The 15,050-nt window shown below is 37.6% G+C and overlaps 1 protein-coding gene across 1 annotated transcript in view; it reads right to left on the reverse strand.

The window, feature by feature from the left end:
* JMJD1C (jumonji domain containing 1C) overlaps positions 1 to 15,050 on the reverse strand; it is a 318,317-nt gene that overhangs the window by 294,442 nt on the left and 8,825 nt on the right. The gene's annotated exons all lie outside the window — the stretch shown is intronic.

Raw genomic sequence — 15,050 nt, forward strand, 5'->3', positions numbered from 1 at the left:
TTGACCCTCCTTTTTCTTAAACAGTGACACTCCTACAGCAGACAGCTTGGTTGTTGAATGACTTCCTTTTTCTTTCCTCTCCTTTCTCTTGGTCTCCTAAGAAGGTGAATATGAATATAAATACTATGCAAACTTGCTACCAAAAAGAGCCCCTTCCTTATCCTGTCTGCAAATTTGCTTTGGAGTACAAGTTTAAATTTATGTCTTGGTACTACTCTATTTCACACTGTCACCAGAGAATCTTTCATAGTTGTTCCCATATCGGCTTAGAGATACAACCCTCCTCAAGGGAAAAAGCCAAGTTTGGGCTCTAGATTCTTTCCAGACAAATAAGGCAACCTTCAGAGCACTTTCTAAGTAGTTGGATCAGATAGCTGCCACAACACTTCTATGAGAGTCCCAAGAGGGAGTTTTCTTGCCAGCCTCAGAAACAGTTATTTGTCACCACAAAAGATAATTCTCTGTAAACTAAAAAAAGAAAAATAAAATTCAACCTAGCAGAAATTCCTTGCCCTTATAGAGAATTATTTTTAAATAACATAGAATAATTCTCACTTTTTCTTTGAAAGGCAAGCTGTATCTCCAAATAAAAAGGTTCCTTCTGATACGAACAAAGTCTGACAAAATTAGTCATGAGAAGCAAACTTCTAATATAGGACAAAGACTTAAAAGATCAGGGTGCCTGAGTGGCTCAGGCAGTTAAGTGGCTGCCTTCAGCTCAGGTCATGATCTCAGGGTCCTGGGATGGAGTCCGGCATCGGGCTCCCTGCTTGATGCGCAGCCTGCTTCTTCCTCTCCACTGCTTGTGCACACAATCTCTCTCTCTCAAATAAATAAATAAACTTTTTAAAAAGACTTAAAGGTCCATTTTTTTTTTTTAAGATTTTATTCATTTATTTGACAGACAGAGATCACAAGTAGGCAGAGAGACAGGCAAAGAGAGAGAGGAAGAGAAGCAGGCCTCCTGCTGAGCAGAGCCCGACGCGGGGCTCGATCCCAGGACCCTGGGATCATGACCTGAGCCGAAAGCAGAGGCTTTAACCCACTGAGCCACCCAGGTGCCCCTAAAGGTCCATTTTTTAAAACATAATTTAAAGTCATTAAAAATGTAAGAAAGAAAACAAATCAAGCTCAAAGTGTCAAGTCCTAAATGAAGTTGGTGGGGGGAATCTAGGCAATTGAAAATAATTCAAATAACCTCCCACAGTTTTGCCTGAATAACCCCAATATTAAAGTTTACACTTTATTTTAGTTGTGAGGTTCAGACTAAAATACAAGTCTAGGGGCGCCTGGGTGGCTCAGTGGGTTAAAGCCTCTGCCTTCGGCTCAGGTCATGCTCTCAGGGTCCTGGGATCAAGCCCCGCATCAGGCTCTCTGCTCCTTGGGGAGCCTGCTTCCTCCTCTCTCTCTGCCTGCCTCTCCGCCTACTTGTGATCTCTGTCTGTCAAATAAATAAATTAAAAATTTAAAAAAATAATAATAAAATAAAATACAAGTCTAGATAACAGTTGTACCTTTAAGAGAAGTGTCAGATGAAAAAGTTTTAGCTTTCCATTTAAGGGGGGGAAAAGTGATCTTAAATTGTATTTCTTCAATTTCTTTCCCTTTTTTTGTTTAATACTTCTTTGATTTTCTCTTTCTCAATATCATTCATAATTCCAAAAAATTCTCTGGGTACAGAGACCTGATGAAATTGTGTATTTAAAGCAGAAAAATCTCAACAGACACAATACTATTAAAACCTAGATTTATAGATAGATATCACAGTCCATTTTTAAGTAGACAAAACATATAATTTATCAAAGTACAGATTATTAAGATAATAAATTCAATAGCACCTTAAAAAAGAGCACAAATGTTCTGCTTTTACATGTAAATTAATTTATGGGTTAGCGTAATAAAAAGGATCCTTCTGATATGAACAAACCACAGACCACACACATGGCCACCATAAACTGAGGCAATAAAATCATATACAGGTAGAAAGAAGCTGGGGGTAAAATTAGAAGGTTCTCAAACTACTTTAAGAATATTTTCTTCCTGGAGCGCCTGGGTGGCTCAGTCATTAAGTGTCTGCCTTCTGCTCAGGTCATGATCGCAGGGTCCTGGAATCGAGTGCCACATCAGGCTCCCTGTTCGGCGTCTCCCTCTCCCACACTTCCCCTACTTGTGTTCCCTCTCTCACTGTGTCCTTCTCTATCAAATAAACAAATAAAATCTTTAAAAAAAAAAAAGAGTATATCCTTAAAAAGAAAAGAATGTTTTCTTTCTTTCTTAACATTTTACTTATTTATTTGACAGAGAGAGACAGAACGCAAGCAGGGGGAGCAACAGCAGGAGAGGGAGAAGCAGACTCCCTGCTGAGCAAGGAGCCTGAAACAGGGCTCTCTCCCAGCATCCTGGGATCATGACCTGAGCCAAACACAGATGCTTAACTGAAGGCAGACACTAAACGGACTGAGCCACCCAGGCACCCCAAGAATGTTTTCTTTCTGGAGCACCTAGATGGCTCAGTCCGTTAAGTGTCTGCCTATGGGTCAGGTCATGATCCTGGAGTCCTGAGATGCAGTCCCATGTTGGCCTCCCTGCTCAGTGGGGAGTCTGCTTCTCCTTCTCCCTCTGCCCCTCTTCTCACTCGTGTGCTCGCTCTTGCTCACTCACTTTCTTTCTCTTAAATAAATAAATAAAATCTTTTAAAAAATAAAAAAGAATGTTTTTCCAATCCAGACCTCCAGATCATATTCCAAAAAAGACGAAACAACAAAACAAAAGAGACCGAGAGAGAAATCAGGCGGCCTTCTCTTTTTGCAACTGGTGGGAAACAAAGGTATATAATTTCTGGGTATCCTGACTTTGAGTTACCTACAAAACAAGAGAAGTTATTAATCCATAGTAAAGAATTGGAAAACTCCAGTATAAAATAAGTTTCCAGGCTGCCAAAGTATTAAAAATATTTAAATTAAAAATCATATATTAATTTTGTACTTCAAGAAGCAAACAGGGGTACCTGGGTGGCTCAGTCGGTTAAGCAACCTACCTCCTCTTGGTTTTGACTAAGGTCACGATCTCGGGATTGTGGAACTGAGCTGCACAACAGGCTCCTTGCTCAGTGCAGAGTCTTCTGGAGATTTTCTCTTTCCCTCTCTCCTTCCCTCACCCCCTGCCCACTTTCTCTCTCTCTCTAAAATAAATAAATAAATCTTAAAAAAACAAGGAAAGGAAAGGGGCAAACATATTAAAGTGAACTTCCTTTGATATTCTGGGAAAGAATCAAAACAACGGACAATAAATGAAAAAAGCTAAGTTTTAAGATTTCATGATCATAGGTGTAAAGAAATAGGCACTATAAATTGTTATAACCTTTTCTGATGGTGACTTGGCAGTATTTATAAGAAATGTTAACATGTATCTATACTTAAACTCTGTAACTTCCCTTCTAAGACTCTTGTCCTATCAAATACATGACAAATGCACAAGAGCTTACACACAGTGATATTTCTTGCAGCATTACTGTATTATTACTGACAGAGAAAACCTGAAGAGAGACAAAGGGAATGCAGATAAGTGTCAAATTTCCAGCAAAGGAAACTGAACTTCATCCTGGTCAGGTCACTGGTGGGAAGACAAAATCCATCAGTGGCTGCTAACAGACATTAAATGCCTCTTAATGGAAAGACACAATACAACTTTTGAGATAGTTGGGCCAAAAAATCCTCAAACCTGAATTTGATCAAGTCTCTAAATCAAACTACCGATTTATAGGTGCAAAAGGGCAGAGGAACATATTAAATGATCGTGGGTATGCAATCAACACAATCAAGACTGAGGGAAACACTACAAGATAACCTAATTTCTTCAACAAAAAGTACAAGGGAATGAGGGTGGAGGGGAGGAGAAATTTATAGATTAAAAAACTTCAAGAGACAGAACAACGTAAAGATCTCAACTTGATCCAATTCAAGCAAACTACATTTTTAAGACATAAAATTATATAAGATAATAGGGAAAATATAAAGACCCGATATTAATGATACTAAAAGATTCTGATTTTGTTTTGGTTCTTTGGAAGCGAAGGGTAATGGTATGTTGGTTAAGGAGGGAAGGAAGAAGGAAGGAAGGAAGTCCGGTCCTACCTTCTAGAGAGATTTATTGACATATTCACAGAATAACTGGTGTGATTCGCTTCAAAATCATCTCAGGCAAGATAGGCACTGGTGAAAGTAATGATAAATCAGTCCTGACCATGTGTTCTTAATTGCTGAAATTACTTACTGAGTACAAGAGGATTCCTTACTTTCTCTACATTTCTGTATATCCAAATTTTCCATAATGAAAACTCAAAAAAAAAAAAAAGTGCTGCAAGGCCTGGGACTTAGAAGTATATGAGTAGCACGGAGGGAAGGGCTTGAAAGGACAAACTGATTAGAAAGGGAGGCAACCTTTCTAAGGTTGGGTAGTAGATAGCATAAAATAATACAATGGTTTTCAAGCTTCAGTGTGTATCAAAATGACTTGTTAAGACACAGACTGCTAGCCCAGAGTCATGGAGCCTAAGAATTTCTAGAATTCTAGAATTCCATCATGTGGGAAGCCACATGATGCTAACTACTATTGGTCCCAGGACTATACTTTGAGAACTACTGTAGTAACAGAGAGCTGGGCTGGGAGGCACAGTATGTATTTATGGAGGGACTGGCCTGACTTGAGACCCTCTCTACTTTCACTCACTCCAGTGAGGCCCATCTCAGAATATTCTAGTCAGGAAATCTCAGTATGAAGTACAGGACACCCAGAAGACAATCAGTAAGAGCTCTTTTGATGCCTCCTATAGCCGGAAAGGGGTATCAGAAGAAATGGGTAGGTAGAATGAAAATAGGTTTGGTTCAATTTTCTTTCCGGTTCAATTTCCTAAGTGACAGGGTAACAAAGTGGTGCCCGGAGTGGAGGATAAGCTTCTGTATGATGAGCTGTCAGGAAAGGAATGGGATTGGTCAAAAGACTGCTCCCACAAGTCTTAAGAAGAAAGAGAAGTAAGTCTTTTCTATTCTCTGATTAGCCATCTCGTACATAAATTGCATCATATGTAACACACATGATAGGATCTCTCAACCCCCTCCTCATCCTCTTGCATGGGTCTATGGCTCACTTTATACCGTTGCTTAAAGTTTGCTATCTCCTGACCTCAATGCTTGAATTCAAAAGACATGGTGTTTCAGCAGCTTCACCTCCATCCTTCTCATCTTTCCTCCATAAGTTACGTTATTTTCTTCTGAGGTGTGACAATCTGAATTTCTGCTCCCGACCATCTGTGCCTCCTTCCATGTAAGAAGGCTATATAGCCTCACCTAATGCCATGTGACTAACCCATAGGGAGACTGTATTTCCCTTGCCAATTGTTAAGTTTGCCACAAGACCTGTCTAAGCCAAATAATGTGAGCAGAAATGTGACACATACTAGTTTTGAGCAAAGGCTTTTAATGCATGTTCCCACCAGAACAGCATATCCCAAATACCGGTTGTTCCTTCAGCCTGAATTCTGGAATGAAAAGACAGATGGAACAGAGCCCCAGACAACTGCAACTAACATGTAACATAAGAAACAAACCTTTACTATTGTAAACTATTGAGATTTTTGAAGTTATTTGTTAGTGCAGCAAACCTCGCAGAAACTAATATATGGAAATAAAAGGGATACAAAATTTTTAAATATCTTCAAAAGATTTTTCTAAAAGTAGTACACAACTTCTTTTCCTTTAGAACTTGGTTATTTTACTTTATAAAAGTAATTATCTCCCAAGAAAAATAAAAATACATTTCACACAAAAACCTGTAGATGTATGTTCATAGCAGCATTATTCATAATGACCCAAAAGTGGGAACAATTCAAATGTGCATCAACTGATAAATGAATTAAATAAAAGATTGTATATATCTATACAACAGAATTTTATTGAGCAATAAATAAAGTACAGATACACGCTACAAATGGCTGAACTTTAAAAACACTTTGGTAAGTGAAAGAAGTCAGTTAAAAAAAACCCTACATATTCTATAACTCCATTATATGAAAGGGAAGTGACTGCTAAAATGTTTGGAGTTTCTCTGGCAGATGATTTGATTTTTTTTTATTTGGATGTTTTTAAACTGATTGTGATGACAGCTGTACAGTCTATGACTACATCAAAAACCATAGAATCGTATGCTTTAATTGAGTGAACTAGGTGGCGTGTGGATTATACCTTAACAAAGTTCTCATTTTTAAAAGTCTATCAATGGCTTAAAAAAAGATAAATCACTATAAATGAAGTAAGTCATTTTTCTGCTGTAAAGTTGTACAAGCTTTCTTGGCAAACTGGGAGAATATCACTGGAATAACAACATTACTGAAAAGCTCTAAGTACCTAGAAAAAAGGTAAGGAAGTAGCATACCTTATAAAAAGTTCAGGATAATAGCCTGGAAAAAAAAAACTTTTTTTAAAAACAGACTCTAAATGTACCCTTCAAATGATATGGATTCAAAAAACGAAAACCTTCAGAAAACAAAGAAAAAGTAACCCCAAAACTTCTGTTAAATATCAAAGCAACCGATCATTCAGAGCAGTCCTGTACGAAGGTACAGTAAAATTGTTCTTCACCTCAGAGAGAGATCAGTCAATAAATATGTACTGAGTATAGTGGGCTTTAAGGTACAGAAAGGTTATCTCCCAGACATTTGCAAATCCCCAAATTTGCACCTGATTTTGCCTATGTACTTGTTAGAAAAAAACAACAGAAAGTCACCACATACACTAGGTAAAGTTCTCAACTCCACTAGATGAGCGACTCAACTCACTCCTACACGCAAGGCTCCCTAGCATGCAAAATTCTAATTTGTGTCTAAACAACACTATAAAAATTACTACCTCCTGGACCTTCAGGTCTCAAAGAGCTGAAACAAATAGTTCAACTGAGGAAAGATATCTTTACATATAAAATACCAGGACAAGAAGAGTGGCAGATACACAAAGAAACTATATCTTCTTCCTTTTCTCAACAAGTTTACAAACTAGTCAAGGAGACTAGACAGGCAAGTAATGGTATAAAGTTTTAACTGAGTTTGGCTCTAATAAAAATAGCAACCATTTTGCATCAGGCCCTATAATAAGCACATTATAAACAATAGCTAATTTAATTCTGAGAAGACCTTAAGAGAGGCCTTATCACCCCAAGACTAAAAAGTACATGCCTGAAGATCACAGAGACAAGTGGTGAGGGCAGAATTCACACTGAGTCACTCACTTTAAAATCCTCACTCTTAATCATTAAGCCATAATGCTTAATGAACTTTAAAAGTACTTCATCAATATTGGGATTAGAAAGCACAGGGGTACCTGGGTGGCTCAGTGGGTTAAGCCTCTGCTCGGCAGGGGGTCTGCCTCCCAACCCCCCATCCCACCCCCCATCTGCCTCTCTTCCTACTTGTGATCTCTGTCTGTCAAATAAATAGATAAAGTCTTTAAAATCAAAAAAAAAGAGAAAGAAAGCACACCGTAAGGAAAGACAGAGACACAGGAAAGAGTTAAATGGTTTCCAAGATAAAAATGCCACAAGCATACACTGCAGAAGCACCAGGGGGAGGGGGCAGGGGAGAGGGAGAGAGAGTCATAAGCTGATTCTGCACAACTCATGGAATGGGAGTGTGGTCGCAATCCCACAACCCTGAGATCATGATCTCAGCCAAAACCAAGAGTCACAGGCTCAACTAACCGTACCACCAGGCACCCCATTAGACAAAAGGATTTCTAAACTTGTGTAAAATCTATAGGCAAGACTGATTGAATACTCATGTATTAATATCAATTTTGGCCTTCATGTTAATTGAAAAAGACTTGAATTTAGAATAGTCTCTATAGCAAATATATTATGGAAAAAGAGCAATTCAGAAAATACTGAAGGATATCCTTTCCAAGGTTACACATGCAAACACTAAGAAAATACTAAGAAAGAAATGGAAAAATCAAATCCATTAAAAACAAATCCAGGGTGCCTGGGTGCCTCAGCTGGCTGGGTGTCCATCTTGAGCTTGGGTCATGATCTCAGGGTCCCGGGGCTGAGTCCCACAACGGGCTCCCTGCTTAGCAGGGAGGGACCTATACTTACTCTCAAAAGGTAAAAATCTAAGATTCTTTTCAAGGTAAAAAATTATTTTATAAAGAATAGTATCATTATTTCTGCCAGGTGATTCTTTTATGAAATCTCCAGCAAAATCACCATAAGAACAAACTAGTGGTGGCACTGGAGGGAAAGGGAGAGAAAGAGGCAGGGAGAGGGGAAAGACTACATTTTAGTATTTAAAATCCAAGCAAATTCAACACAATAATCTTTTTCTAAAATTAGTAAATAAGGCTGAACTATAACTTCAAAGGAAAATAATTTTCCTCCTATGTTAAAATAACATGCCAATGGGTACCAAGGAAGTATACTTTATTCATTTAGGTACAGTCATCTTCATAGTGATTCCAATTATGAAATGTGTTGCAATAAAATGGAATGCATGAAAGACACTTAAGGTCAGAAACATTTTTACAGGTTTTGCCAATTTGCAAATTTTACCCCTCTATCTTCTTACTTTGACATAAGGTGACCTCTAAAATATCACCAGCAGCTCCTTATATCACCTCAGGAATCCACTTATTATTGAACTTGAAGCCTGTTTCCTCTCACCGTGCTCAGTGAATGAAGAACAGCTGTTTTTTGTTGTTTTTTTTTTGTATAGGATGGAGGCTTTAAAAACCTGCCAGCTCCTCAATTCTCCACCCACCCATTACCGCCAATATAATAAATTCTTTGCTCAACTCCATTTTTCTCAGAGTTAAAGGAGAGACAATCAATTCTTAGGGATTAAAAAGATCAAACTTTTAATCCAAAACCTACAAATACACTTCCAGGAAATTGAGCTGCATAGCTCTAAATAGCAATTACAATTATAAAAACAGAATAAAAGCTAATAATTACGGAGGTTGTATGTACCATGTATCAAGCAATATGCCAGTGAGAAAGGGCATTATCTGAAGTGATTTATCCTCAAAATAAGTTCCTGAAGTAGATACTACTGTTATTCTCATTTTGCTGATGGAGAAACTAAGTCTCAGAGCAAAGTAACGTATGCAAAAAAAGCACTGTTATAAGTGACTAAGATTTGAAATCAAAGGACCTGAGAAATAAATTAAGGATTTCAATAGCCAAGCTCCAACGCCTTCAATATGAAGGCCACAAATCATTTTTAATATTTGAAAACTCTGTATGAAACGACCATTTCGCCACAAGTTAACTACAAATTGTAGGGAGCTTTTTGCCTTTAGTTGAAATTATGTCAATTCAGTATGGGTAGCATATGCTATTCTAATTACAAGCCTTGGTTAAAAACAGGGAAGCAAATTGTTAATAACTTTTTGAGGAAAAACATTTTTGTAACATAGGAGTCACAGCAGAAAAACATTTGATCGTTTGTGTGAAAATTTGGGGAGACAATGGACCAAATGACCTCAATGATCTATGATGGATCTAGCAACTTCTGGTTCTCTGCCAAAAAAATGCTTCTACCCCAGAAATATGTCTGCTCCACCCTCACTCTGATCCCTCCCTCCCTCCAAATCTCACACTCATCATCCACCAGCTGCTTTCTATTATCACCAGCAGGCCTAGGAAACTCTGAGATTAGCTCTCAGTAGGATGAGCTGACTAAAGGCAGCTGACACTGACTCAACATTTATTCTTTACTGTGAATCCTGGGCAATTCTTTCATTTACCTGGTTTCTTCCTTTTTTGTTTTTTTCTCCTCCTCTGATTCTCCTGGCTACTTGCTAACTGACTTACCTTGTGTTTGATTGCCTAGTTCAGCTTCTTTAACTACTGAAATTCCTGGTGGTCGCTCAGTGTATACAGATCCCTGAGTCTCCATCCTAACTCCCCTCTCTGGGATCTAGATCTTTCTGACAGATTAAGAAGTATCTAATTCCACAAGTGTGCACATGTTTGTGCCTCACAGCGCTCTGTTTTCACTATTCTGCTTCCTTGTTAGTTCCACTTGAGCTGCTACAAGCCACACTCTACTATGACACTGTAAAATGATTGTTACATTATGGCTGATTTTGGGTTGGGGGGGTGCTCCATAAAATGCTGGGCAGCCCATGGACAAGAAGTATAATTATCACACCCAGTATATAAAATCATTACTTCTGTGCTTTTATGGCTCATTACCCACTCAAAATCCTAAAGGATGCTACACAGCTAACCTCACAACCTCCCCCAAACCCAACTCCCTGAATAAAGTAATTTATGACTCATTTTCTTGGAATCTTTAGGAGTTATTTTTATTTGCTATATGAGGACATCATCAAATCATCAATAACTCTTAACTCTTTCTTACTCCCCATTTTACTTGCTTTGGGCACTTTCTCTACTTCTTCAAAATGTCCCTAGCTTTCTGAGTTTTGAAATCTTGACAAGTTTGAATAGTTTCATAGCACTTAATGAATGAATATTTGGGACTACACAAAGACTTGATGTAGTCCAAAATTTTTCAGTAAATATTTATTGTAGCTACTAGGAATAAAACAGCAAAAACAACAGACATGTTTCTGCTTTAATAGACTTTATATTCTAAGTAGAGGAAGATACAGAAAATAAGAACAACAGCAATAGTGAGTGGTACTGCAGAGAAATGGGATGATGATCCAGGTTATTGGGGTGATAAATGAAGAAGGCACCCTGGAATCTAAAGACTATTAAGAAACCAATCTGGGGAAAAGAGTCACTCATTCTGGAGCAGGGAACAGCAGATGAAAAGGGCCTAAGACAAAGATAGCATGTTTATAGGAATAGGAAAAGAAAGGCCAGCATGGCTAAAGCTTAGCAGGCCAGGAGGAGAGTGTCATGAGATGAAACTGAAAGAAGAGCAGGGGGCCAGCTCACAAAGGAATTTCAATCCATGTGCAAGGAAAGCTGCTGGAGGGGGTTCTAGGCAGTTAACAAATTCCTATCATCTGTGGACTAAAAAGACCACTCTGGTTGCTATGCAGACAACAGACTGTTACAGGTCAAGAATAGAAATAGGGAGTTCCATTACAAGTCTTGCAGTCGTGCAGCAGAGAGAGGTGGTAGAAATAGAAAGGTACAAATTAAGAAAGTTAGGAAGTATAACTGACAAGACTTGATGGTATATTGGGTATAACAGGTGAGAAAAAAGAAAGGGTAACTCCTGTATTTTTAACTTGAGTGATGTCTGTTAGTGAGATGGGCAAAACAAAGCTAGAGAAGATGTTGGATTTGATGAAGGGAAAAGCCAACTGTATAATTTAGGGAGCTGGGGAAGGCTATGGAAGATGTTGGCTTGAAGGAAGAAATTAAAAGTAGAATTTTGGAGTTGGAAGAGGTATCATGGATCATTTACTTGACCACTTTATTTTAGAAAAGAAAACAGTGACTCAAACTTGCCAAAATGACAAAGTACCAGTACCTTCTGGAAGAGACACCGCCTCAGTTTACTAAGTGTTCTTAACCTTTTTGTGCCATAGACCCCTCTCGTGGTCTGATGAAGCTTGGACTCAAAATAATGTTTTAGTTTAAAAATAAGTTTTAAAGGACAGAATTACAAAATAAACCAATTGTATTGATACACTTATTAAAATAGGGAAAATGTGATTAACACTCTATATGCTTCTTTGGCAATTCATTATATAATAGAGACCTCATAGCAGAACTCATAACTATTATAATTTCAGAGTAATGATAGATGGTGTAAGCAATAATACAAGATGTTTGCAACAACTTTAATGTGATAGAAAAAGGTGAGATTTCTATTGGCAAAAATTAAAAATACTACTAAGATTACTATGGTTTGTTTCCTATACTCATAACTGAAGGATAAGCTAAATTTCAGAAAAAGGTTAGCTGTGAAAAAAATGTAATTTTTCTCCAAGTTTATGGCCTCTTGGATTCTATCCAAGATCACCTAATTTGCAAACTCCAGGTTAAGAGACCGTGGGTAAACCCCTGATCATTTTTTCCCCAGATTAATAGAATATCCATGGGACTTATCGCCCTGCCTTCAGTATTTCCTCAAATCTATCCTTCAACCAACTTAATGTCCTTTTAAGTGTTCTTCATAGCTTATGGGACAGCTCAGCTGTGATGGGTACACTCTCCAGGATCTGCTTCACTAATAGAGTACTCCAGCTTGATGTCAGCCTTGCACTGCACTTCCAAGACTTCTCTCCCTTCTAGCGGTCCAAGACTATGAAAGTATCATCCTCGAAAGTATCTGACTCCTTTCTCCCAAAGAGAATAATCTCTCTCTTTCCTATGAATTTCTTCAAAATCAGGAAAAGTTTTTGCCTGGCACATTACCCTAGGCTATAGTCATTATCTATACATACATTTTCTCATACATGACATGCTTCTTCCAAATTCAATGTTATTCCACTGCAAAAGGCCGTCCTCACTATTTGTGCTGACTTTTACTAATCAGAAGATAGTACCTACTATCCCGATTTCAGTGTTAACTTTATAAAGAGATTTCCTGCATTTCCTTATCCAATTCTCTTAAGAACTTTGTGAGGATAAGCAACCTAAAGTATTATCCTAGAACTCTACAAAGACAAGCAATTTAAGGGATTACCTTTATTTTGCAGATGAACTGACTTGCCTGGGTCTAATTATTTAAAAAGGCAGAGCTTGGTCCATAAACCCCAGGTTCCTTGGCATAGTACTTGGTGTGGACTGGACTAAAGCCACTGTGCCGGGCCCAGGACAGGTAAATAAAAAGCATGAAAGAACTTCCCTCAAGAATCTTTTCGGCATAGTACAGTAGCACCAATATGACTGTATTAACAATAGTTTTTTTTATTATTATAATAGCATAAGTCCTATAAGAAAAACATCATAAAGCCAAACACTTTCTATGCTTCTTTCTATGCTAAAATTTTTATTACATTATTCATATTACTCTAGATCTCTAAAAGGAAAGCTTCTTGTAAACACTAAATATTACATAACTTACTAGGGGTTGTTTCTATCTGCAGAAAAAGAAACTAAGTAGTAATATTTTAAAAGACTTCACAAGGACATACCAATTTAACACTGATACTGTCAAACAAGAACTAAGAATTCCCCATATTTATCCTGCTAATGCAAATTTATTTTGATCAAGTTACTGAGATATTTTTATGCAATTTTCATGTATCATAACATGCCTAAGTAGCTTATCAACAGTTCTTTCAAGAGATTTGAAGCTTTCAGAAAGCTAAGTTTTTAAGAGGGTGTTACATGAACAGTAAAAAACAAAATTTAGCTCAATGAAACAAATATTTATTATCTATTTTATGTAAGGTTGGCAATGCTGGATGGGATGCATAAGACCCAATTCCTGCTTTCAAGAAGCTTAAAACCTGGTAAAAAGGATGATAATCAGAAAAATGTCTATAATTTTTTAAATATGATGCTTTCCACATCACACACCTTAGATAAATCTTCACATAAGCAGCTGCAGCAAAAAAAAATTCAAACATCCAAAATATCCTAATAACAACAGGATACTCTCAAAAACAGAGGAGTATAAAATAAAGGAGGGAAAGTGGTAGAGACAGAGAGAAGAAAGGATGAGCAAAGAGTGTCTGGAAAGAGGTGTAAAAAGGGATCCAGGGCTCCTTGCACTCAAGGAGTAACATGTTTTCTTAGTACCAAGAGCAGGATGGTAAATGATATAAAGGAATTTCAAGGTAAGGAGAATAGAAACTCAAAGAATTAGGGATGGACAAGCATTATGGTCAAGTCCTTCCAGGATTAGAGCTAGATGGGACTGGAGCTTGATCAGAGCAGCAGTTTACAAACTTTAGAGTCTGAGAGAACTCTAAAATTCTTCAGAATTTTATAGCCATTTAGCTCTGAAATTATAAAACCATTTAGTTAATTTTATATCTAATTATGGTGAGATTGTTTAAAAAGACTCCTGGGCCCTACCCAGACATTCCAATTTAGTTGGTCTGGGATACGAACCGAGAATCTGTTCTTTTTAGAAGCATCACAAATGATTTGAATATAGGTTGTAAAAACAGTTTTGAGATACACAATATGGAAATCACTTTTGAGAATCTAACAGAGAAGATGAAAATAACTTTTAAACACATACTTGATAGGCCACCTCACACACAGGTGGAACCAAAAGGCCTAGGATGAGTTCTTAGAAGTGGACCTCAATATTAAAGATCTGGCATCTTTAAAAAAGTAAAGATGTGTGCAATTTCTCCCTCAAACACTTCAACAGAGACTTGGAAGTACCATACACCCTCACCAACACTAAGCAACAACACCCTAATACTTGCTAATTTGGCAATAAGAAAGAAAATTTCTATCTGGATTTCCTTAATCAGTGAAACCAAAAATACTTCCTTAGTGTGACATGGAAAAATGTATTAACACGTGAATGCCAGCAGCCCTCCTCCCTCCACTTATTTTGTCCCTTCCTAAAAAGGAATGACTTGCGGATACTAAGTTGATCAACATTATTAAGGAAACAAGAAATGTTAGGGGCAAGTGGCCTTGTTACCTGGGATTTGAGAAAAAAGCTTTAGAGCCAGAATTGTGAAAAGCAGATCCAGGGCAGTAAAAGAAATGGGGAGGAGAAAAGATCCTGTAAGAATTATTAATCTGGTTATGAATTAAATTCCCAATAATGTTCTTTGAAAACAAATGGAATTCCTTTTGTAATAACTTTTGGTGTTGAACTATGCATCTTGAACAGGACCCAGTCTTGAGTCTTGGACCACGTCTATCTCTAGATTAATTAGGGTTACAGTATGTCCTGGCCATTTGTACTGCTTTTGTAAATTGCCTGTTGATAAACTTTGTACATTTTTTCTACCCAAGATTTATTTTTTCATTAATAAACTTCATTTTCTCAGAGCAGTTTTAGGTCCACATAAAATGAGGGGAAAGGTCAGGGAGTTCCGTTATACCTTCTCTCCTCACAAACATCCAACTTTTCCTACTATTAACATCCCCCTCCAGAGTGG

This window comes from Meles meles, chromosome 13, assembly GCF_922984935.1.
Source record: "Meles meles chromosome 13, mMelMel3.1 paternal haplotype, whole genome shotgun sequence".
Classification (NCBI taxonomy): domain Eukaryota; kingdom Metazoa; phylum Chordata; class Mammalia; order Carnivora; family Mustelidae; genus Meles; species Meles meles.